Source organism: Onychostruthus taczanowskii, unplaced genomic scaffold, assembly GCF_017590055.1.
Source record: "Onychostruthus taczanowskii isolate IOZ18803 unplaced genomic scaffold, ASM1759005v1 scaffold23, whole genome shotgun sequence".
NCBI lineage: Eukaryota > Metazoa > Chordata > Aves > Passeriformes > Passeridae > Onychostruthus > Onychostruthus taczanowskii.
This window is the reverse complement of record NW_024499573.1, coordinates 6,874,673-6,898,755: the sequence shown is the minus strand read 5'-3', so window position 1 is coordinate 6,898,755 and position 24,083 is coordinate 6,874,673. Positions and strand designations below refer to the sequence as shown.

The following is a 24,083-nucleotide window of genomic DNA, read 5'->3' as shown; positions in this document are numbered from 1 at the left end:
TTTTTCGTTCTTGCTTTGGTGTTCATGGTAATCAAACTGGAATCTTTCTTTGCAGGAGTTTGTGTACTGAAACCAAGCATCCTCCTTTGTGGAATATTAATAAGCAGACAATTAACTAAAACAATTTCCTGTAGGCTATTAATTAGCTATGGAGGAAAATACTACAGAGTAAACCATTGCTTTCTCTAGGAAAGAATCCTAACTTTTCAAATCTCACAACTTCTCCCTGTTTTTTTTTTTGTTTTTTTTTTTTTTTTTTTGTTTGTTTGGTTGGTTGGTTGGTTGGTTGGTTTTTTTTTTGCTTGGGTTGGTTTTTTTTTTTTTTTTTTTTGGTTGGTTTGGTTTTTTTTTTTTAATTTTATTTAGCAAGAATTATCATGCAATAGTTAGTCATCAGTTTCTTACTGACCTTGATGTCTCAAGTGCTTAACATACTCTCAAATTACTCCTATTTTGATCATTTTAAAATTCTGGTATGTAAAATAATTTTCTATATTAGCACCCACTAATACTCAACTTTTTAAAGTTTCTTTACCTTCATTGGATCTCACTTCTACCCTTTGATCTCAGTACTTCTCTTCCTAAATTGTAAAGCTCTCACAAATTTAATGGTACTTTCCTTATCATATCATCTTCCCTCAAGGCCAGTCTCTATGTTTTGGGTGCCAGTCATAATAAGTACAAAAATAAAATTGTTCTATATGTAAAGAATTTCCAGTCAGAATCTCTGATACCAGCATCTCCTTCACTCTTAAGTTTCTCCTGCTGGTATACACAGTGGCTGAAATTGAGTAATAAAAAGCTTAGCAACCAAGTATTTCACTACCCTTTTTTTTGTGCTAAACCTTCTAATTATCTTTGTTATCCACTCTCCTTTCTTTTAGTTTTATCTGTTGTCATTTTCTAATCTTTTAAGTTATGAGCTGTTTGAGTTATCCATTTGAATGATGTCCTAATAAATGGAGTCTGAAATAATTGAGTTATCCTTTACCAGCCATTAATGCAATAAATACTAAATATATTATTATTACCCCATTAGAAACAAAAAAAAAGTTATGTGCATTCCTTTATTGCCATGTATCTATTTTAGAACCCTACAGCAACAATTAGGAGATATTGGAGGTAAATGAGGCACAAAATAACTACTGTGCCTTTCTGGTCTTAGCACAGAAATCTTGCAAATCTGCTAAAAAATGAGCCCACTGAAAAAGGACAAATTCCTGGCAGCAATGGCATTTCCTCATCCTGCCTTAAGAAATGGCCCCCCTTTGACTGTTGGTCCAAAGAGCCGTGACTCACCATTTCCAAAACTTGGGGAATGATGGTTACCGGAAGTTATATGTGCAGAAAGGCAATCAATACCTTTCTTCTTAACTAAGCAGTTTAGGAGGAGGCAACCATTTCCTCTTAAAATGCTCCCTGCTGTGTTGACTCAGTTCTAAAACCACAAACATGAACCGAAACATTAATATCTTGCTGAGAAATTAAGATAATGAAGAAGTTTGGTAAACTGTTTAGCATTAAACTCAGTATATAATAAATACTATATCTTGTAAATGTAAACACACAAGTCCTTGCCTCCTTTTGGTCATAATGGAAATATTTCCCCTCTCAGTTTTTTGTCTTTTTATCATTATTTTAGAAATATCTGTAAGGGACTTCTCAATTCAACACATTATTATAATCTTGTTCAAATTTGCTTTTTGCATTTTCCTTTCTGTGATTTATATTTTTACTCTTTATGGACATTAATAAAGGAAATTAGCACTTGTAAGCATAATTTCCATTGATGAAGTTTTTTATCTGATAGATAAAGAAGCATTATAATGAAATGTCCAGCTATTTAGGAAATGTACAGCTATTTAAGAATTACTATCCAAGATACAAGTATGGTTAATATAACTCAAAACTAAATGTGCTTTAACTCAAGATCAGTCTAAAGTTAAAGAAGAAAAGTTGAATATTATGTTAACTGAAAATAAAATTTTTGATGAAGAACTTGAGAGAAACTCTTTCTGTAAGTACCAAAGTGAGAGAGGATAAATCTTGTTTTCAGAATTGATCTAGGGTACTTCCTGGATTTAATTACTGAACAGCTCACAAGGCCATAACCTAAATGACTTTAAACACTGTATAATTAACACAGTCTCAGAAGCCAGACCTCAGCATAAACGACATAGCAGATAAGTATTTATCCAGCTTTTCAGACTCTGTATGTGGCTCCAGGCCACATACAACTGTATGAAACCCAGTACAAGCCCTTCTCTTAGACAGGTTACAGCTAGTTAGTACCTAGATGTAACCATAAGAAAAGATGCATGAGCTCCCATGTAAGGATATGATTATGGGATATGGTTACACATCCTACGTGTCATAGGCCCTGGACAGACATTACCAGGAGCAAGGACAAAATCTGTATGTCACCTGCTTCTTCTCTGCCCAAAGCCTCTGCAACCCTGTTTTGCACAGGGACATTTTCATCCCTCTTCTTTTCCATGAAGCCCACTTTACAGGGACACTGTTTGGAGCAGTTTTAGGTAGGCTTAAAAGCTCTCTTCAAACCAGAATAAGAGAACAAATGCAATTGGAGAGTACACATTTCACACAAACTATTTAAGAAATAAAACATGTATTATTTGCATCAAAGACAGCCATTCAAGTACATAAATTCAGATATAAATTGCCAAATTTACATTTCAAGGAATACAAATATGGGACTGACATAGCTGAAGAGACAGGCTACAGGCTGGGGTGAAGGTTTAGAGCAGGTTTAGAGTGCAGCGTGGCAGTGCTGTGCAAGGCTCACCTGCGTCCCAGCATCTTTCATCTCCACGCACAGCCTGCTGGCTGTCAAAAGCCTGATTCTCACCCACTGACCAGGAGCATTTGTACTCCTGACACCAGTACCTGTGTTATACCATAAAATGTAAGAACCTTTCCTCCACCTCCTTATGAAGTTAACTGACATTCAAAGTATAGCATTTCTTATCAGGATCCACTATATTTTGAAGTTGAAAGATCTAATATTTTCTCACAGCTGTGCTTCATGTCAGAAGAATTCTTTAATTTACCTGTCTAATCTAAGTAGGCTGCCTGCCTAATGCCAATTGCCCCAAGGAATGTTTTGAAAAGTTGACTGATGTTTGTGCAAAAGGGTAGCAGCAGGCTAGAAAGTGCACCTCACATGATGGAATTTTACATTTCTAGGTGAGATGATGCTATGCATTTCATGTTAAGGAAGCTCAGATGAGAAATACTGGGATAGGGAAAGGAATTAACAGCATCTCAATTTAAAGAAATCAATTATTTATAATAACAGAACCAGAAGGACTCTTTTCATTTTCAATTAACATCTTAATCATGGGGAAATTTTTCTATGAGGGCATTGGGCAGGTTTATGTTTTTAATATGTGTAACTAAATTATAACCATACACTCTTGCAGGCTATTTCACTCAACCTCTAAGCAAAAGTCACCATGAACAGCACTAACACAGCCACTACTGTGAATTATATATATGGAGCTCCTCTGTTTCCAAGTAACTGTTATTTTTCCACAGAGATCACATTAATGAAAGAGAAAATGCCAAGCACTTATAATTCAAAATATTGTAGCTCATATATCAATTGTTCAAAGCAGTATTTACATGTTAAGTATTTTAACATGTAAATACATTTTACATGTATTTTAACCTAGTAACAACCTTTTCAATACCATATTTAATAGTTGGAGAGGTTCAAGAAAGAAGTAGAAAACCAACACCCAAGAAATTAAAAAAAAATAAAAACAGAAAAGGAGGAAACATCACATCCCACTAAAATCATAATCCAGACTAGAAATGTAGTCTGAATCAAGAAGTGCAAACATATTAATTTTGCTGAAAATTGCAAGCATATAAATAAAAATGAACCATTTAATAATTTTTCAAATTGTTTTATGTAGACCCATAAACGTTGTTTGCCATGGTTTGACAAGTAAAACATACAGAGCAGAAAGAGAGATCTGATAGGACATCTTGAAATGTACTGCAGAAACAACCAGAATGCTGAAGTATGAAGGGTCTCAAATGGAAGGTGATTTAAGCACCTCTGATTTTCAGGAGAATGTGTGCTACTATTTGCAAATTTCATGCTTTTCTCATTCTACCAGTAAATATTTTATATGCCATCAATTCATGCCTTATTTCTCTTGTGGTTTTTTTTAATCTTTTTATATAATCACACTAATAAAATACACTCTGTGCTTCCCTGTGAACGACTACAGCAACAAGATCTATACTGCATCCTGCTGGCTATGAACCCTTGTCAGGTCTTTCTTCCTGCCCATAGCTCCAGTAAGAAATTACAAGTTATGGACACGGGATTTATTTAGAGCATTCTTAGCATTCCCTATCATTATGCAGCTGAATCACCAGTATCCTGAGGCAGTGAAAATCCTCAGTCACTAACTCTTCATGCCATTGTTGCACCATATTCTCAAATACACAATGAACTTTTAGCCCCAGGCTAGGCTCCTTACAAAGGTTGTTCTTTCTCTGCCCTACTTTCAGTTCATTTTATCACACAGAGCTTAAAGCCCTTCTTCTAATTTATTTATTGGTCTGAGCACCAAAGAAGGTTTCTATTATGATCTGCAACCACAGCTGTAATATCCTGCTAAAACTAGCAAGCACAATTCTTGAGAGTGTGTGAAAAATACTGACCAAGACAGGGAGTGATTAAAAAATACATACACTCAACAAGAGAAGGTAAAATTAACAGAAAAGGTAGTGGTATAGTTGACTTATCTATTGAATTTAGAATTCCATTTGCATACCAGCACAGCAAGTAAGTAAACTAATGCCAATGTTAATTATATATTTTGTCACTCCACTGGCCCTGCAAGGTGGTTTGGCAGACTTTCTCCCTGTAATCCTGTTCACTGTTACCAACAAAATCAAAAGTGGAGAAAATTAGGCTGAATGCGCCATTGAATACACAGAAGAAGCTAAAAAGAAATTAATCTCCAAAAGGGACACTGAAAATTTCAGCAGTTTTGCAAATGCCAGTACATGTCGACAGCCACACAAGCAGAAGAAAAGGAGCCTTCCTTGCCTCTTCAGAAACAGATTTATCTCATATGCAGTACTTAGTGCTGGCCAATAAAACAGTTAAACAAACTAAATCACTTAAGGGGAATTAAAAAGATCATAATTTTCAACACTATTACAGACCATTTGTTTGATGATAAAAGTGCATTATAGAAACTTGCCACTATAAAAGCACAACCTGAAGCACTGATGTCATTGATACAGTAAAATGAAATGGCAGTCTTAAAACCAGTTCCATTTTAAATAAGCAAGCAAAATTATTTGGAGTTATTTAAAAGACCATAATACAAACTATGTTAAAAAATACCTCTGTATGCTTAAATACATAAGCCTAAAAAGTAATAAAAGATCAACACTAATTCCAGTCTTTATGATAAATGTTCAAAAATGGCAAAAACTTCTAAATTTTGTCGTAACACCATTAATAACCATTATGCCAGTTTCATATTAAAAACAGCATGAATATTCTCTTAGCTGTGTACTATCTTACTCTCAGTCTTAGAGACCATATTTGATGGTCTATTGTGTTGAAATTTCAACATATTCTGAACATGGAGAATGTCTCAGCATAGGAAAAAAACCAAAGGATTGTTTTACAAACTGTGTATAACATTTGGCTGTTTTTCCTATTTCTTAATGACAACAAAGCTACAGTAACTATACTTTTTTAGAAAAGAATCAAATGGAAAAACTTTCCCATTCCACTCTCCTAGTTCTTGCTGAAAAAAAAAAAAAAATTAATTTAACTTATTCCAGTACCACAGCACTTTGCTAAAAATTAATGTAAAATTGAGGGCAAATCTGCAGAACCCATTAGTGAAAAAAATCCAATTCAAAACATTTTAAGAATAAACAATTAGCAATTTTTCAGTTTTCTAGTTTTCTGTATTAAAAAAGGTATGGGTGGGGAGAAGAAGATCTTAGACAGAAAACTGACCTCTTTCAGGCTTATGCTCCCCCTGTCTGAAGTATAACACAATTGAGTTTTGGTTGCTGAAAGGTTTTCATTGCACACGGACTAGAGAATAAGATTCCACTTTCAGTTGCAGTGATGCAAAAGCCATCATGACTGAGATTTTCTCAGTTCTTTGTGGAATGATGCTGATAGATATGAAGATTGTCTACAATTCACATATTAAATACATGTTTTAGACAGTGTTCTTCACATACTCCCTTAAGGAACTGAAGACAGTTGCTTGACTCCTGAAACTCAACTCCTAATATGTTGAGGGCTACTGGAGATGGGTGCTAGAACAGTTGGAAATTTCTGGGTAGTGTTTATAGAATGACCAAGGAAAAATGATGGGATAGGTTTAACCATATTTGCAGCTGACACCTTTCCCTTTGAGGAGCTGGATGTGAGGGTGGATGGAATCAGATAATGTTATCTGGAACAATCTCAGAGATTGTTTTGTTTGTACAAGTGTGAACAAAATGTTTGATGCTGAACCAACAGTGAGATCAATTCAGCTGCTGCTTCTCTGCTTTTCTCATCCAGAAATAGGGGTAAAATGAAGTGCCTGACCATAGTGTCTGAAGTCAGATACCAAAAAAGCAACATCAATAAGCCTATTTTGTATCACTTCATAATGCTTAACCCCTTAATGGTACTGTCCCAGACATGACAATTACTAACAGTTTTTAATTTGCCTAGTACATAAAAAATACTGATTCAAGTAAAAATCAAGTGAGGATCACTGCCAAAAAAATTAATTCATTATGATAGATAGATAGATAGATAGATAGATAGATAGATAGATACTTCAGAGTACTGATGGATGCTGGTAAGTAAAAAGAGGGCTGGGTTATTTAGGCAGCAAAAAGAACACAACTTGACCCCTCTTGCTGCTCATGAAAATGGCAACAATTTCTGTACTCCAGTGTAAGTAAGTGTAAGTTAACCTTAAAGGAAAGTAATTCCATCTCTTTACCTCACATGCAAACATGAGTTCAGGTTTAAATAACTTCTCTTTGTAAGCAACAAAACATTTATACTAAGAGAAGTACACTTCAAAAACATGAAGAACTGAAAGCTTCTAAAGATGCACAGCAGTTCATGTTAAAGCATACCTGCATACCAGGTCCATGTTAAAAAGCAATTTTAAACAATAGAAATAGGGCACTTAGTATATACACTGCTTGTAAGAAAATTAACAAAAATATGGTTTTACTTTGATTCATCAGTTCAGAGTGGACACAAAGAATACCAGTTATAGACCACACATGGTGCAGTACTCTGTACAGCACTTCATATGGGTATAATTTTTCTACCATTAATATTTACTGGGACAAAATCATAGGTGCTTTTGAAACCACAGTTTCATCTCTGGTCCTTGCTTCTTTGGAATTTGTATCATTTTGTGACACATAATATGCATGTAGCATAGCTTGATACAACATTTTCTGCTCCTAGATACCTCACCATCCTTCCACCTTTTGAGACCTCACTTACCCCTTAAGATCTCGGGACACCACAGTAAAAACTGATCTTATGTCGGATTTTGCAGTAAATCCAACATGAGGATTTTACAGGCATAAGAAATAAGCAATACTGATTGATATTTCTTTGTGCTTGTTTACATTGTGTGTATGTTTATATTTTATGCACATTTCAATATTTCTGCTACTTGCAAGGGTTAAAAATGATTTTTTTTTCTTGGTATACTATGTGGTTCCTAGATACTGCATTCCCTTGAAGCAGTGGGCATTGATTACCATGAGAGAGAAGATGAAGCAGATTATGCTGGTACTTTGGCAAGTATCCTCTGACGTACTTTGTCTTACATGTTCAGGGCTTAATCAGATATAGGACTCTCAGTCAGGGAAAGGTTTTTCTTTTGTCAGGTGGACAGAAAACATTGGCTCTTCTGTTGTCCAGGACACAGTCCACTTTGACTTTTTGGTTGGGTAGTTCACCTAACAAAAATGTTTTACATAAAACAGTACTTTTTTGACTGACAGTATTTGAAGTATCAAAATTATTTTTCCTTTATTCTTATAGCACCTTTTTTATTGTGATGCTTCATCATTTTCCAGGTCTAAAGTTCATTACAATATGTTGTGAAATTGTTCTAAACTTGGCACGTGATTTCATTGACTCCTTGGAAAAATTTTTTTATGGCATTACTGGCTCTAGTTACAGGCTTCCTTCTTTTCCTTTAATTTCTATATTTTCACAACAAAGCAATCTAAATTATTATAGTAAATTTAATGTTTCATTTCATTCTTGTTTCAAAAATAAAACGATCCCATAGCTCAAACTTAGTTTGTACTGAAATAGATCCAAATGAACCTATGCACTGAAGATTTGGAAGATAATCTGTCAAATCTACAGAAGCCTTACAAAGAGACTGAGAAAGAATCTTTAATGTTGGCCATTTGGAACAAACTGCATATCTATTATTGATCAGGAATAAAACTAAAAATATAGGAGATTAAAAAAAAAAAAAAAGGCAGAATGTGAAAAGGAAAGCCATGCCAAGAAATGGAATTATTCTGAATTATTTTCCTGGAACAATTAAAAATCATTGACTAAAATGAATAAGGCATGATCCATGACATGACTTTATTATTTTTATTATAGCCTTTTAAAATGCTGTTTCATTATAATGTTAGATGATGTTTCAAAGACCATGTGATTTACAAGCCAATGTGACATGATCCTAGGGTGGCTCTGGATATTTGGGATTTGAAAAATGTGAACTTCAGATTACAATAAGAATTTGAATAACTGAAACTGAAACTAAGCTGCAGAACCCTAAAATGAAAAAAAAAAATTAAAGATAAAAGGAGTTGCAATAAGATATAGTCAGGTTTTTCCAATAAATTTTACCAATATTATGAAATTAAGCTACATTTTGTAATTATAATCTGGGTAGAGATTATTAAAACAACAACCCAAGGAGTTTGCGTAAACAAAATGTTAAATTTATTTGTTATGCATATCACAATTAAATTCTCTCTCCATAGTTCTGATCCACTGGTAATGACAGTGAAAAATATGAGAAGCCTGGCCCAAATATTGTTCAGCAGTCCTTCATTTCTTTTGGTGTATCTTCATAGCATGTACTTCAATAACTTGAAGATAGAGTTTTACTTTTCTGGAATTTGAAAAATTAGTCATATTTCCATTTGATTTTTGTTCTATAAATCTTGTCAGAAAGATTTCCTTACATGAGATAATCCACCATACAGAGAATTTGCAAAGGTGGTTAATTATTAATGACAGTGACAGCAGCTGCAAAGAAGACAGAGGCTCTCACTTCACAAGGAGCCATATGGAGAGGACAAGGGGTGGCAGGTGAAAGTTGCACCAGAGATTTCAACTCAACATAAGGAACATATTTTTTCACAGTGAAAACAATTATTCACTGCAGCAACTTCCTCATGGATATGGTAGAGTCCCCACTGCTCAAGGTTTTCAAGGTGTTATTGGACTGAGTGTTTTTTGATGTCATCTAGACTTCCTTTTCCGTGAAAGGTTGGATCAGAGGATCTTTTGAGATTGCTTCCAACCTGGGATGTTCTATGACCCTGTGACTGCATATCTCTAGATCTCACCCTCTAGTGTGGAAGGCAGTATCAGCACCTCCATTTTCAGACAGAAAACCTGAGGAAGTGACTTTGCTATCATACAGCAGGTGGCCAGCAGAGCTGGGACTAGAATTTCCCAACTAAAGAATGCTCAGTGATATCCTTTTCTGGTAAAACTTGAAATCATAAAACTTGAAATGTCATTATAAAGGGATTATTTACACTATTTATTTTTACTTCTTTCCCTATTCACTGATTTGCCAATCAGACCAAGGCAAAACAATGTGAAAAATCTTCAAGATTTCCACTTCTAAGTGGTATCTATTTATTGAATAATTTTCTCTAAAGCTGAATCACCTAAATAAGATCTAAATTTGTCCAGAGCCAATATTTACACGAACAAGTGACAGAACTGAAAATATTTAAAATGGGAAGAGGAAACAATTTGTGGGGTGTAGCAAGGTTTTCAAAACAAGGCAAATGAGTCCTATATCCCATGTAGTAAGATGCTCTTTTAAGCAGATGGAAAAGTTCATATCAAGCACAATGAATGCAAGACATAAACATCTGCAAGTAAAGGATAATTTTATGTCTCTTGGGGATAAATCTGTAATACACTTTATCTCAAAAAATGAATTTATAAAAAACTGTCCTTGATGCCTTCCCATTTAATTAGATGCTATTATACAGGTGACCATCATTTATAAGAAGTTTTCTTTTTATTAATTTTTCTATAAACAAAAGGACCATACATAATTATTGCAACTATAACTACCAGTATATCAAAATTATTTTAATGTCTGGAATCTTCAAAGTTTGATTTGGATGTGAATGGTTAACAGCTATGTTGATGTCAGCACAATGAATCCCCAGCAAAGGTCTGTAGCCATTTAACTATTTAGAAAGAAAAATAGAAAATGAGAAGTTAATAACAAAATGTTTATAATGGATCCTATAAATTGTTCAACACGAAAATTAAGGTAATTTGGTACTTTAAAATAACTGATGTGAATTGTAAAATTTAGGAATAGCATACTTAGGGTTCTACTAAAAATCATTTTCATTGAAAAACTGTTCACTTTATTTAACTTAATAAAACTTACTCATCATTCAAAAATGTCAAAGACAGATGCTTTCCATCATGCTGAGAAGAAATGAGAATTATTTAATCATATTATTTCCATTATTGTTTGCAATTCCATGTATCCAATTTTCTTAATAAATTTCATTGAAAGAATAATTCTACAAACATCTCTGAGTAATCGTATTGTTTCTTCTATTAGAACTATGATTCAAATCAATAAAATAACTATCAAACCCTAGGTTAAGTGTTTGATAAACACTAGATTAAGTGGAAAGTGTTTGCAAAAGCAAGAATTCGCTAGCATGAGGACTGACAAGGATTTATCATTTTGGATATGGTGCAGGGTTAAGAAGAGTGAAATTTGAAAATCACCTGACAGTTTTAAGGAGTAAATATATTATTTCTTATATCAGCTAACTGTATAAATTCACAGACTACTGAGACTCTGTATACCTACATATAGCTCAGTTAACTGAAGGGTTCAAAATTAATTTATAAATATTTGAATATTTATGAAAATTTTAATGTCTCCATTTTTCAATTTCTTTACAGTCAGTTTTACTAATTGTAAATCAGTACAGTCAACATGATCATTTATGGTCCAAATACATGCTTCTGTTTCACCTGCTATCCTGCAAGATTTGTGGAATGGGGTTTGTGGAAGTGGGCACAACTAAGCATGACAACGTGTTTTCCCGTGGCCCAGAGCCCCATTAGTGTTGGAAGCAGTTTTGCTTCTCCTGACACTGCATTAAAGACAGGAAGACTCCCTCAGCTTGTGCACAGCCCAGCACAGGGGAGGCAAAGGGGAAGCAGCATTGCCTTGGCCCACGGAGTGTCCCCTCTCCAGAGATGGTATTATCTGAACATTGTGCTCAAGCACTGCTCAGCAGAAAGAGCAAAAGCACTAAAGGACAGCAATAAATACAGTAACAAAGATTCACAATCTTTCTTGCAATATACAGGCTGCTCTCACTGTAAGGATAATGAACTATAATTCAAAAGCATTAAAACTTTAAACCTGCATTTAAACAGTAATTATACTGATTGTTTTTAATATCTGCCTAATTTATTTTCTTCAGAGCAGCTGAGCATCTTGCATGATTAAATACAAACTCTGCAAAGAAGTCCACTGTCTCTTACTACAAATAATGTTTTATAATTGCAGCTATTTTAATTTTGAGACATCATGTAATCTGTTAAACACAAAAGTTGAATGAGGCCTTTTGACTTTCAATATGCTGCAGCAAGTCATCTGCACATTAAATTTTGTGAAAACTCTGTAAAGCCACTATAAAAAAGGAAAATTGCCTTTTTAAAATCACATTTGTATGGAGATGTGTCCCTGTGGCTTCCTCGTATCAGCTGCCAATGACAGAATGCGCACCAGAGGTAAATGGAACTGAGCTGCCCATCTGCGTGCTTCAAACACAATTGTGTGCCAACAGCTAAGGAGTGTACACACAGAGACACAGATATAGATGTGTACAACATCCAGCTCCTTCATCCTGGAAAATGCAGCCAGAAGAATAAAGCCATGGTAGTAGTCCATGACTGCCATCAAAGTTAACAATGCATCAATTGCAGCAGCATTTGCAACTCTGGGACGGAAAGCATCACTATCACACTGCTTCCAAAGCCTTGCCAAGATGAACATGTGTTGTCAGGGCAGGCATCAGTGGAGAACAGAGCTTGACAAGCGAGCACTGATTCCACCCTCTTGGTGAGAATCACTTGCCAATTATGTGTTAAAGGAAGTTCTGAATTTCATGAATCAATTTCTACATGTATAAAAATTTTAAAAATATGTAATTAATGCTCTAATCTTCTGTTGCTTCATTCTAAGATCCTTTTTCTACAGATTACATTAATATCCAAGGAAGTATGGCTCAGATTAACACAGACTTGCATTGAGTCTACACAGATAATTAAATAATGTTTTGATTGCATTCTGCTACTATAATGCTCTAATTATGAATAGGTATGAAATATTTGCAATTAAAAAGTTGAATATGCTGAAAAAAAAAAAAAGCAACTGAAATGTAATTTGGTCATCTTTAGTACCAAACCTATAGTTATTTATATATTTATTTTTCTTCCATGCCAGGTTTAGTTGGTATGTAACTATTAAAAGACATTTCCTAAACCTCAGTGTAGTCAAGAGGTAAATGAGTTCATTACCCATTGGCCTACTTCCACAAGTTTTTTATATTACATGTTTTATTATGCATATTTTGGAGCAAAGGCTTTAAAGTGATATATACTTCTACTTTACATAGTGAAAAATAGTCTTACGATTAAATTTAAAGCCATCTTTTACAAGTCATATAGCAAGTTATGTTCATTTCCATGCGTGAACTAACAAATCTCAGCACCCTAGCAAATGACTGTCTAATGTCTAAACTACCTCCTTTTGCAGCTTTAGATTGACTTATATCTTATAGATGTTTCACTCTATTTCAAGTTAATTTGCTAATGTCCAAAGAAATCTTTAAACTCATCCAACAAATGATTTCTCAATAACTACAGTACTGCTTTTTTATTGTCTGTGTGTCGTCCCATTGTTCTGTACAGTATTATGTCCTCTCAGAAAAGTTGTTTGATTTTTTTCATGAAAGGTAGTGTTTCAACTCCACTCAGATTGATCCTTCTTCTATGAATTGCAAAACACATTTTAAGATCAGGGTACTACAGTCTAATAATCTAAAATGCATTAGCTAACATGGCTCAATACTGAAATACACTTGTATGGAGGTTGTAGGGCTAATTTTACAATTTATATTTTACTTTGATGATACTGAGTCAGTAGCAAACTGATCAGCTGGAAAATCTGATAGGTTTAGGTCTTCAACTACCTAGACAAAGCAAGGCAGAAGACAAATTCTGGCAGTTAGTCAGTAACATAGGACCATTGAATTCTTTGCACCAGATCTATGCAAAACACATGTAACAGCTATAGAAGACTCCTTTGTCCCTGATTAGAGTTAGTAAATAAACAGATACCTACCCACAAGTATGCTAACCACTGGAAAAGATCAGCACAGCAGCAGAATTTGGTACTTAATGCACAAGGACAGTACCTGACAGGACAGAGGCATCCTTCCTGCCTGCACCCAATCTGCTGGCCTTGCCAGCGCAGCTCTGCATTAACAGTTCTCAGAGTGGCTCCAAGCCCACCACGCACATCTGACACATCTGCCTGCTCTGGCTTGTACCTTTGCTCTGTCTGTCTCCAAAGTCATCAGCTCACTTACAAAGCAAGAGAGGATCATCCTAAGGCTGAAATTGTGACACTCAAGATTTCTCATGTAAATTGAAACTTCCACAGCACAGATATTTAAATATCTTACCTGCCAAGGTTCAATTGATAGCCAATGGAGAGAAATGGATTTTTTTGGAAGTGCCACTTACTACTTCTTACAAGGCATGTCTGGGAAAAGTTATGTCAATTGCCCTCAGAAGTGCCTTTCCTTTCATCCATTGAAGAGGAAACATAAACAACTAGCTCAGATGTAAAAATGTACATGTGATTGTTCTGTTAGGTGAGATGAAGCTCATCTGCCCCTACCCTTTTCTGTTGAACCAGCATAGATAATGTGTCTAAAATTGTCTAAAGAGGCCAGAGTCTCACTGCCACACCGAGGATTGTTTTGCCAGTGCATGTACTACAAAACACAGTTTTAATAATGCTTACTAAAGAGTAAGATAAAGCTTGGCATACAGAGAGTGTCATATTCTTGAAATCAGCCAGTCCCTGAAGAAGTATGAGAGGATACCATAACCTGACAACCAATACTGACATCCCAAAGTTTTAAAAGGTCATAAGAAGGAAGGGATGAAAACAGCATCCTTAAAGCTTTTCTTTTCTCTCTAGGTATTAATTTTTTTTTTCTCTTATAGATATATCTCTGTAAAACAAAGTTTTAATAACGTGTTTGAACCATGATTCTAAAATAGCGAAAAAGAAAAGACATGATTTTGCATCTATCAAAATTTTACAGGTAGATAATATCTGTGATCATTTATATTACAGAATATATATCTTTTTCAGTGACGAAGAACAAATCTTTTTTTAATTTATTCCATCAAGTAGGATACTAAATATTAAGTGGTTTAGAGGAAGTATACTGTGACAGATTGAGCCTACCAGCTGAGTCAACAAAAAGCTCCTGATTAAGAGAATATATTTTAGAATTAAATCAGTAACTCAATATCCACACTTCTTGTCATAGTGCTAATGTTTAAACCACTTGATCTCCTCAGATTAAAAAAATTCTGATATCAGGGCATTATGCCTGGCTTACCTGAAAAAAATGACTAGAATTATTCTTAATAAAACAACATTTTTTCCATGAACAGAAGGTCCATGTGGGAATTATTTGGAAATAATTACAGCAAAATAACTTCTTCTGGTCTATTTGTCTTCTATAGATGAAATCTTTGTTTTAATATAATTCTACTGATTTCAGGAGAACTACTCTCAATTTTCCCCAAATGAAAGATGAGACTGAAGCTCATTTTGTTCTCATCATTTTCATATGTTAAACCTACAGTGGAGTCTACAGTTACTAATATTTGTTGTCTCTAGACGTAGAGGTCCCATTCATCAAATTATTATCATCCATTAAAGAAATTTTCAAAACATCTCTGCATCTAAGACCAAGACATGACTTTATTCCTTTACACTCTTCATTTTTTTTCCCCTAAATATGAAAACGTCTCTGCACAGAATATTCAAGCACTACATTTTTCAATGTCAGTGTGGAATAGAAACCTGATCATTTCTCTTGTATCTATTTTAAGGGAAAATAGAACAAGGAATGGATGAATGTAGTTTCTAGAAAGATACACATTTTTATGGGAGGAAATAATATTTGCTTCAAGGAACTTTTTTTTCTTTTTTACATACACTAGTAGGACACAGACTGTCAGCCATTTCCTGCAGCCATCTTGAAGACCTCACTGAAATACCTGACATTACACCCATCAGGTGCCAAAATGTACCAGATTACATGATGGAGGGCTCAGAAGGTGAGCCATGTAAGAAATGTATTTCCCTCTTGGATCAGCTAAATTAGAAGCAATGTCTTACACATCAGGGGACAATTGGATCAAATTTGAAATGCTGCAGTTGATTTAAAAAGTCTAATATCTGTCCTTGAAAATCTTTACTTGAAAACTCCATATGGTATAGATAGATCTTAAATACTTATATTTATTTACTTAAAAGTGAAGAACAGCAAAAGATAAATTTTATCCCCAAGAGGATTGTTTTCTGAAAAGGATACCTGAAGTGGCATGTAAAAGTGTCCTACATGCAAAGACAGCTGCCACTTTTACCATTATTGTCTCACAATGACCTTACAATATCAGAACTAATCTTAGGATTTGCAACCTATATTCCAACAGCCTATATCTACTTATCACAGTAAAACATATTGCCATTCACATGAAAATTATGAAAAAATCAGCATTCAGTGTTTAAACTCTATGTAAAACAACCTAATAAAGGTCAGTGGTCCCTATTGATTTAAGTTAGTCTAACCCCTGTTTCCGTCAATTAAATGAGAGCAGAAACAAGCCCAATCAATAGCTACTAATCTTAAATATCTCTGCAAGAAGTACTGGTACTTTGAAAAAAACACTGACAAGGTTTTGTTTGTGCAAGTGTGTGTGTGTGTGTGTGTGTGTGTGTGTGTGTGTGTGTGTGTTTGCACATGTTCACAAGCACAAGCAACTGCTAGGACCTGAATCTAGGACTCTGACCTTTCTGAGAAATCTCAGAGAAATGTCGATAACACATTTCAACAAATTGCAGTCCTCATAATTACCTAAATTCCAGGTAAAGCTGGAAAATACGGTATCTTTGAAAAAGAAAGCATATTCACAAAGTTGTTAAAATCACTCTACAAAGACCATCTTAATTGTTATATCTTTTAATTTTGGAGTACTTGATATTGAGACATGAATAACATTGATGAAATATATTTTAGCTTATTTCTTAGAGGGACAAGACATAAATAATTGCTTTGAATATTTGATTTTCCATCTGGCGCACCTTTTTAAACATTTGGATAATTTTTGTCCATCTATCAAACATAGTCCACTGCTTATCTGGAAGTTTCCTAAAAGTGGGTTGTTAGGTAGAGAGTCTTACTAAAAATGAGATGCAGGGAGAGCAGAGCCTGTAACAGACTGACAGCAACCAGCTGGCCATCAGATATGTGTATTGGCCAGATGATCAATCTATGAACAGGTCTAAATGAACCACTGTGCTGTCTCTCGCCCAGAGGTATTCCCATAGGAGAGAGCTATACTTACTGCAGCAGGAAGGAAGGAAAGATGAGGGGTATAGAATACAAATCCCTAACGAACTCAGTTATTGTCTGTCCCACTTCTCAGGGAATGAACTGTTTTCCACATACTTTTATTAACTGTCACCACAGAAACCTAATCCTAAAGCGCTGGTGAAAGAGTAAACAGGTATTTTGATCTTTTATATGTACATGCAAAGTGCACAAAATCCAGAGAGGAAAAGTATTTCTCATTGTTACACAAAGTAGGTTCTGACTACATGGGAAATGGAGCTTTGTCTTCACTCAGGGACAACAGGAGTTGCCTGCACTTGTGCCTGCATCACCTGCTCAAGGCACTGTCAGGTGGCAATGTATTCAGCTCTACAGACACATCTGATTTCTTCATTTCTTCTTTTCTCTTGCAGAGGGGATAGTTTAGCAAGCTTGGTGCAGGGAAACAATGGTGACTACAGAATGAGAACAAATGACACTTTCTCCCCATTTTCATGGATGTGGGTTTTTTTTTGGTTTCTTTTTTTTTTTTTTTTTTTTTTTTTTGTGAATTGGAAGAAGATTGGTTACTTCACTGTGATTTTCTCTGGTTAAAATAGTATTAAGAAGTTGGTTTATTTATTAGAACAGACAGATAGTGTATGTTTGTACTTTCAAATTCTTTTAAATGAGAACTGAACTTCCTTATCTCTAAGAAAATTATTCAGTACCTGAAACTAATCATCCAAAATCAGAGAAACTCAAAGCAACCCAATACTTTGGTTCATAATTACTCATATGTGCACAGTGAAGAACAGAAAATTGACCTCTGTGTTCTTAATCTTGATTGTTCTTATATCACCTATTTTAAAACTTTACTTATCTAATTGATTACATAAAGTATCATTGAAGCCTGATTATCATTTAATCATGTTGACTACATAAAAAATATTCTGGCCTCAGCAGATAGTTTATGTTCTATACAATTTGCACAACTGCAGTTGTGTGCATATTCTGCAGTGAAGATGAGGCAAGAAAGTCTCGTGATGATTAAATATAAAACAGTGTACTTTGTAATTTCATGAAGGGTGTGGCAAAATGCCTGAGGTCAAAAAAATAGAGAAAACTGGGAAGATTCACATTCTAACAAGTGATAACAGTATAGAAATTATAGGTTAAAATACAGTTGCTACTCCCTGAATGGAATGCAGCCATTCCAACCTCCCACACACAATCCATGTAAAGGAGCAATAAAGGAAGGGTGGAACAGAGTGGAGACACCATGGCCATCCTTGTAAGAGGGGGAAATTGATGGTATCTTGCAAGTGATAAGCCACATGGCAGCTGTCAAAGAAGGGAGAAGAAAGGAGATTTCTTGCTGTTGAACCAGCAAAAGGGGCAAGATCACAGATGTGCATCTCCATCCCAAAGGTTACTTCAGATGTAATAGTGATATTATCCATCTCTAGGATTTGACCCCTGAATATCATGTATCACCAGAGTCACACAAGCTCCATCTAAATGCAAACTTAGTATAAAAGTAAGTAAAAATGGGGAGAAGTTAGGGAAGGTTCCATTGTAACTGCTGGGATCAGTCAATGGGAACCTGTCTTCTACCCCACAGGGATGTCTTTCCTGGGGTACTGACAGACTAATCAAACACAAAAGGTTTGACAAAACCTTTCCTTTCATGTAGCAAATGACAAAGATAAATTCATAAAGACAACTGGAAAAAAAGAAAAGCTGTTGCCATGGAAACATAACAGTTAAAAATTTCTCATGCTCTTTCAAAACATCAAATTTTGATAATCAGGTTGAATTCCCTGCTCCTCATAGCAAACTATTTGATGAAACATGTGCTGGTATGAGTCTTTGACAGCACATCATCTTCAGTGGTTGAGCAGAGCCATATGTCTACAATGCACTGTAGTAAAAAGCAAAAGTTCCTCGAATTCCTTGAACAGCACAGTGGAGGAAAACATCAACATTTTCATACAAAACTCCAATTTTAGACATCCAGTTATTTTTGTCAGAAGTATCACTTGGTTTTACAGATGCTCATCTATCCTTATTGTACTCAAACAGAAGTTAAATTCAGCTCCTTGTTTGCATACGGAGCAACAACTGTTTATAATAGTTTTCACTTTAGTGTACCCAGCAGTGTAAATTTCTGCTAGTCACACTTTTTCCTAAAATGCAGTTACTATACAGATTCTAGTTCTGACTAATTTCCAAAAAAAAAAAAAAAAACCAGCCCAAAAAAACCCGTCACCACCTCAGTATCTTGATATGCCAGTAGATACTTAGTTGTTTTATAAGGAAAAAAAAAAAATAGCACTGTTACTAATTGATTTCTGCTTAGCTCAGCTGTTTCATCTGCTCTCAGCACTCTCTAAAGTTGGCTCAAATGAATGGTGCTTCCTCTATGAAGTCAGCCAGAGAAGCATGCCTGCAGATTTTCCATCAAATCTCTTATGAACGGCTACTGTAGCAAAATGGTGAATACCAGACAATGCATTCAAGGCCTGGTAAGGGGCAGAGATATTACACACAGGCTCACTATATTCAGAATCAATCTGTAGGATGAAACAACTTGAACTGGAAATCAGTTAACTTTAAAATAGGAGATAAACATCTAATTGTCTCCTCTTCCACTTACAAGAAAGTGGCAATGGTCTAGAGGGAGAAAAGGAGAGAGTTCTACCACTACAGATTTGGCAGAACTAGTAAGGAATTATATGTGATTTTTAGAGGTGGGAAGAAGGAATGAAAATTGCACTAGTAGGTAATTTCTGCTTCAGTACCACTGCATTTCCAGAGGCAGAAATATCTCCAGGACATCAACATTTTTTGATGATTCACAAGGAAAACACCAGTCTACTGAAGTACAGACATACTAAACCCCTTCAGTCTATAGTTGAATATTGATTTTTAAAATGCCTTCTGCCTTCAGAGATAAGGACATCATTTTTGTCTTTCTTTTTTATTATTTTTGCCAAAATCTATGCCATGCAACACTATTTTATTTTACAACATATGAAGAAAATATTGTGTCTAGTACCAGCTGTATTTAAAATTTGGGGAACAGATTTCAAGTATGCTCTGAAACTTTCCATTTGCAGTAGACCTCCATGCAAAGCTCCTAAGTGTAGAAAGCAATATTTCTCATCATTTTCTTTGCCTGAGGCTATTGGCATGAACAGCACCACAATACTGTAATCTAACAATAGAAAAAGAAATGGCACTATCCAAATGCCTAAGAGAGGATCTGCAACCAATCATTGTCTTTGGAAAAGACAGAAAACAACTGCTGCAATTAAGTGTGAATGACATTAGAACAATACTTCTCTTTCCAACATAAGGTCCATGTATTGTCAAACTTAAAAGTGATGATAATAGAAACCTATGAACAAGCTGCTTAGTAATTCTCATACAAATATGTAAGCACATAAAACTATATCAAAAAAAAATATCACCAGGCTTCCTTAGAATTTTTCTTTTTCTTTAAATGCACATGCAACTCGATCAACTAAAGTAATATGTACCTAATTTTATTAAGAGAAAGTAGACTCTGCAATAGTTTTGGCAGAGCTTTTACTCTGGGAAGGAAGGATCATTTTTGCTAGCTTGGCTGCTTAACATTTAAATGTAGATTTCCTGAAATGTACCTTGTCTTTATGAAGAAATAAAATACCATTAGAGCAACATAAAAAATGTACTAAACAACATGAGGTTAAAATTACTGTCAAAGTATCTGGGTTTTTTTGTTTGTTTGTTTTTTGATTTTTTTTTTAAAAACCCTTGATTATTCTACATAGCCTTCTAGATTAACTCTTTAGAGACTGAACAATAGGAATTAATGATGTTGGGATTTATCATCCATATTTAGAAAGACTGACAGGTTGAAGCAGTTTTCCTTCTTGCAGAAGACAGTTCATTTGATTAGATGATTAGCTGGGTAAAGCATTAGAAGTTTTGACCTACAGTATAATTTAAGAGCCCTAAAAAAAATATGGATGTTACCTAATCCTGCTTCATGAGTAAAACATGTGTTGACATACAGGACATTAAGATAATATTTGCACTAGGGAACACTTGGCAGTTTTCTGGGGACAAATGGTTAAACCATCGTGATCAGTTCAGTAAGCACATGCAGGCCTTAGAAAAAGAAATGAAAAGTTAAATTTTAAGACAAACCAAATATTAATCCATTCTTTAAGAATTTTGATGCCAAAAAAAGACTGTCTTGGTACATAATAGAAAACAACTCACCAAAACCCTCTTTGTTGTCAAAGCTTAAATATAAATAAACTAATCAGAGATTGGTCCAGGCTTACTATCGGCCAAATAAGTCAGAAATTTAAAGCAGCACTTGATATTGCATCCATCTTTCTGTAGTAATAAATTTGGCTCACCCAGTTAATTCAGTCATCAGGTATCACTATGAAAACTAATAAGAAAGAATGTTTTGGGAAGGGAAAGCATGAAGAAGCTCAATTCATGGTCTAAGTGTTGTTTTTATGCTTTCATATTGTTATATTTCTACAGATAATAACCAAAATGGCTACATACTTTCCATTGAAACCAAATTGTTTTGAAGTAAGCCTGCCATATGTATATTTATAAATATCAGTAGTTTGGTGTCATTCCACTTGAATCCTCCCCAAGGGATCTATTACCAGCAAGGACCTCAGTTACCCCACCCCCAGGGGCAGGTTGTGACAAGAGTATCCTCTGTTACAAGGCATTTTGAAAAAATACCGTTCATACTCATCTTTACTGGAAACTCTACTATTGCTGTACTTTCTTCTGGTAATGATGATAAACAAAATTTACTGCCTGTTTAAACTGTACTTTACCAGGCTAATACAGCAGCAATGATAACAGCTTAGAAATTGGATTGCATGTGACTCTGAAAGTGGGACATTTGAGCGAAAGCTTCTGCTTCTCATATGTTTGCAAAACAAGCTCCAGGGCCCAAATATAGAAAAGTAAGGTACAAAGGTCTGAACATATGTGCTCTGGAAATGTTTAGAAAAAGGATATGCCACATCAATGAACTGCAAGATGGTTTCCCCCAAGAGAAAGTAGACAAGCTCACACAACTCTGTCATTTAACTCTCTTGTCTGCCAGCAGGATATCTATCACATTTCTTTAACTTCATTTTCACCAAACTATTTTATTCTCTTTTTTCTTCAGAATGGAGTTTCAGAAAAGCAAAAAAATATTACGAGACGCCTGAAAGGAAACAACACATTTTTTCAGGGAAAAAAATGATCAAGGAATTGGGAGAAGTTATTCCACTAAAACAAAACAAAAAAGGACATACATTTTAAATGACATCTAAAAATCTAGCCTAATCCAAAAGAGACCATGAGCAATCTGTTTCTAGAAACTTTTTTGTGTTCTGTGAATATCCTTCTGTAAATAAACCTGTCTAAATTATTTAGATTAGCTTGAAAGACTAAAGTTCTATTTTTATGGGATCTCATATAAAGCTTTTACCAGTAAGTGATCACTTCTGGGACAACATTTTCAGAAATTCTCCACGTAAAACCCTTCAGTACTAAACACATAATCTTCCTGACAAACACATCCTCTCTTTGCCTTCTCCATCCATTCTCCTTAGAAAAAAAACAAAACAAAAGAAAACAAAACCAAAAACTTTAAGGAAGTTCTCATCTCGTGAGATTTTAGTTGCTATTCTTAATCTTTCCTTATGATTTTTTATTTTTAACATTAATTCATTTGCTAGCAAAGATGAAAGACATGCAAATTGGCAGGGTTGCAAAGACCAGTTTAGAAGGTATAACAAAATACATAAGAAACCTGTATAAACTAAGTCTCTCAAAATAGAAGTTACTGAATTACTGAATCTATTTTCCCCCCCAAGTCGTATTGAGGCTGTTATTACTGGGGTATGTTCAACTATGTACTAGAATCAGAACAAGATGACCTAATTTTATGTTATATTGAATAATGTTTGATTTCAGAAAACGTCACTTAATTCCTTACAGCTTCATTTTTCACCTTTGAATAATAGGGGCGATGTTTTTTACATTATCAAAAGATGCTTCAGAGAAGTGGAATATATATTATTTCTACTACCTCATTTTGAAAAAGAAAAGCCACAAAGAATTCCTTGATTAAATATGTGCTGCATTTTGCTACACACTGGCAATTGAATAAAACACTATTGCCCTTTCCTGCTTCTTCATCACTTTCCTCTCCTCAAGGATCAGTCAGATGTCAGAGAAAATCACACATCTTTGAAAGGCAAGGAAAATGTCTAATGGGAGAGACGTCTAATGCATGAGAACACAGGGTTGCTAAAGTTACACAGAGAGCAGCAGAAATTGAGGTATCACAAAGAAAATGAGTTATTGAATAATTTTGTTTCAAATATCTACTATGAAAAACTTGCTAATGGATAAAAATGCTGATTCCATCAAGTCAAAATGCTGAACTTGATACTGAACTAGATACAGGTGATATCCATGTTATAATTTAAATGCCATTATCTTGGTTTTTCACCTATAAAACTTAATATCCAAAAATAAATACAAAACAAGTAAATAATTTTGTCCCACTCTGTCAAAGAGGTGATTTTATGACAGTTCAGGTTGCATGATCCCAAATTAAGCGCTGCCTTAGAAGCACTTCTCTCACCTCTCTGGTTATTTTTTAAGAGTACAATATTTCTAAAACACCACAGTGGATTACTTTATATAAAAACATGCATTCTTTTTCTCCTGTTCTAACTGTTCTGTGAGAATGACTGTATCAATCAAGATTGATCATTGTCAAGAAAATACTGTTTGACAGAGAATTTTGAAATTCCTAGCTGAATTCTGCTTTAAGAGCTTTTGGATCCAGGATCCTCAGAGGACCCTTGGGAACTCTCTGAGAATGTGCTGCCAGGTAAGGAAAATGTTAGGCCATGTGGGTGAGCATGAGAAAGCTCTAGCAGCTTCTAACAAGCTGAACCAGCTGTCTGTGACCCAAGCATATCCAGTGCCTTTGGTAGAGAGTCCCCCAACCAGGGGGTGCCAAAGACCCTTTAAGTGTGGCTGGGAGGGGCCAGGGCTGA

At 34.9% G+C, this 24,083-nt stretch overlaps 1 protein-coding gene across 1 annotated transcript in view; it reads right to left on the bottom strand.

Annotated features, from left to right (window-relative positions):
* Nucleotides 1-24,083, bottom strand: part of TAFA5 (TAFA chemokine like family member 5) — a 328,833-nt gene that overhangs the window by 259,697 nt on the left and 45,053 nt on the right. The window lies entirely within an intron of this gene.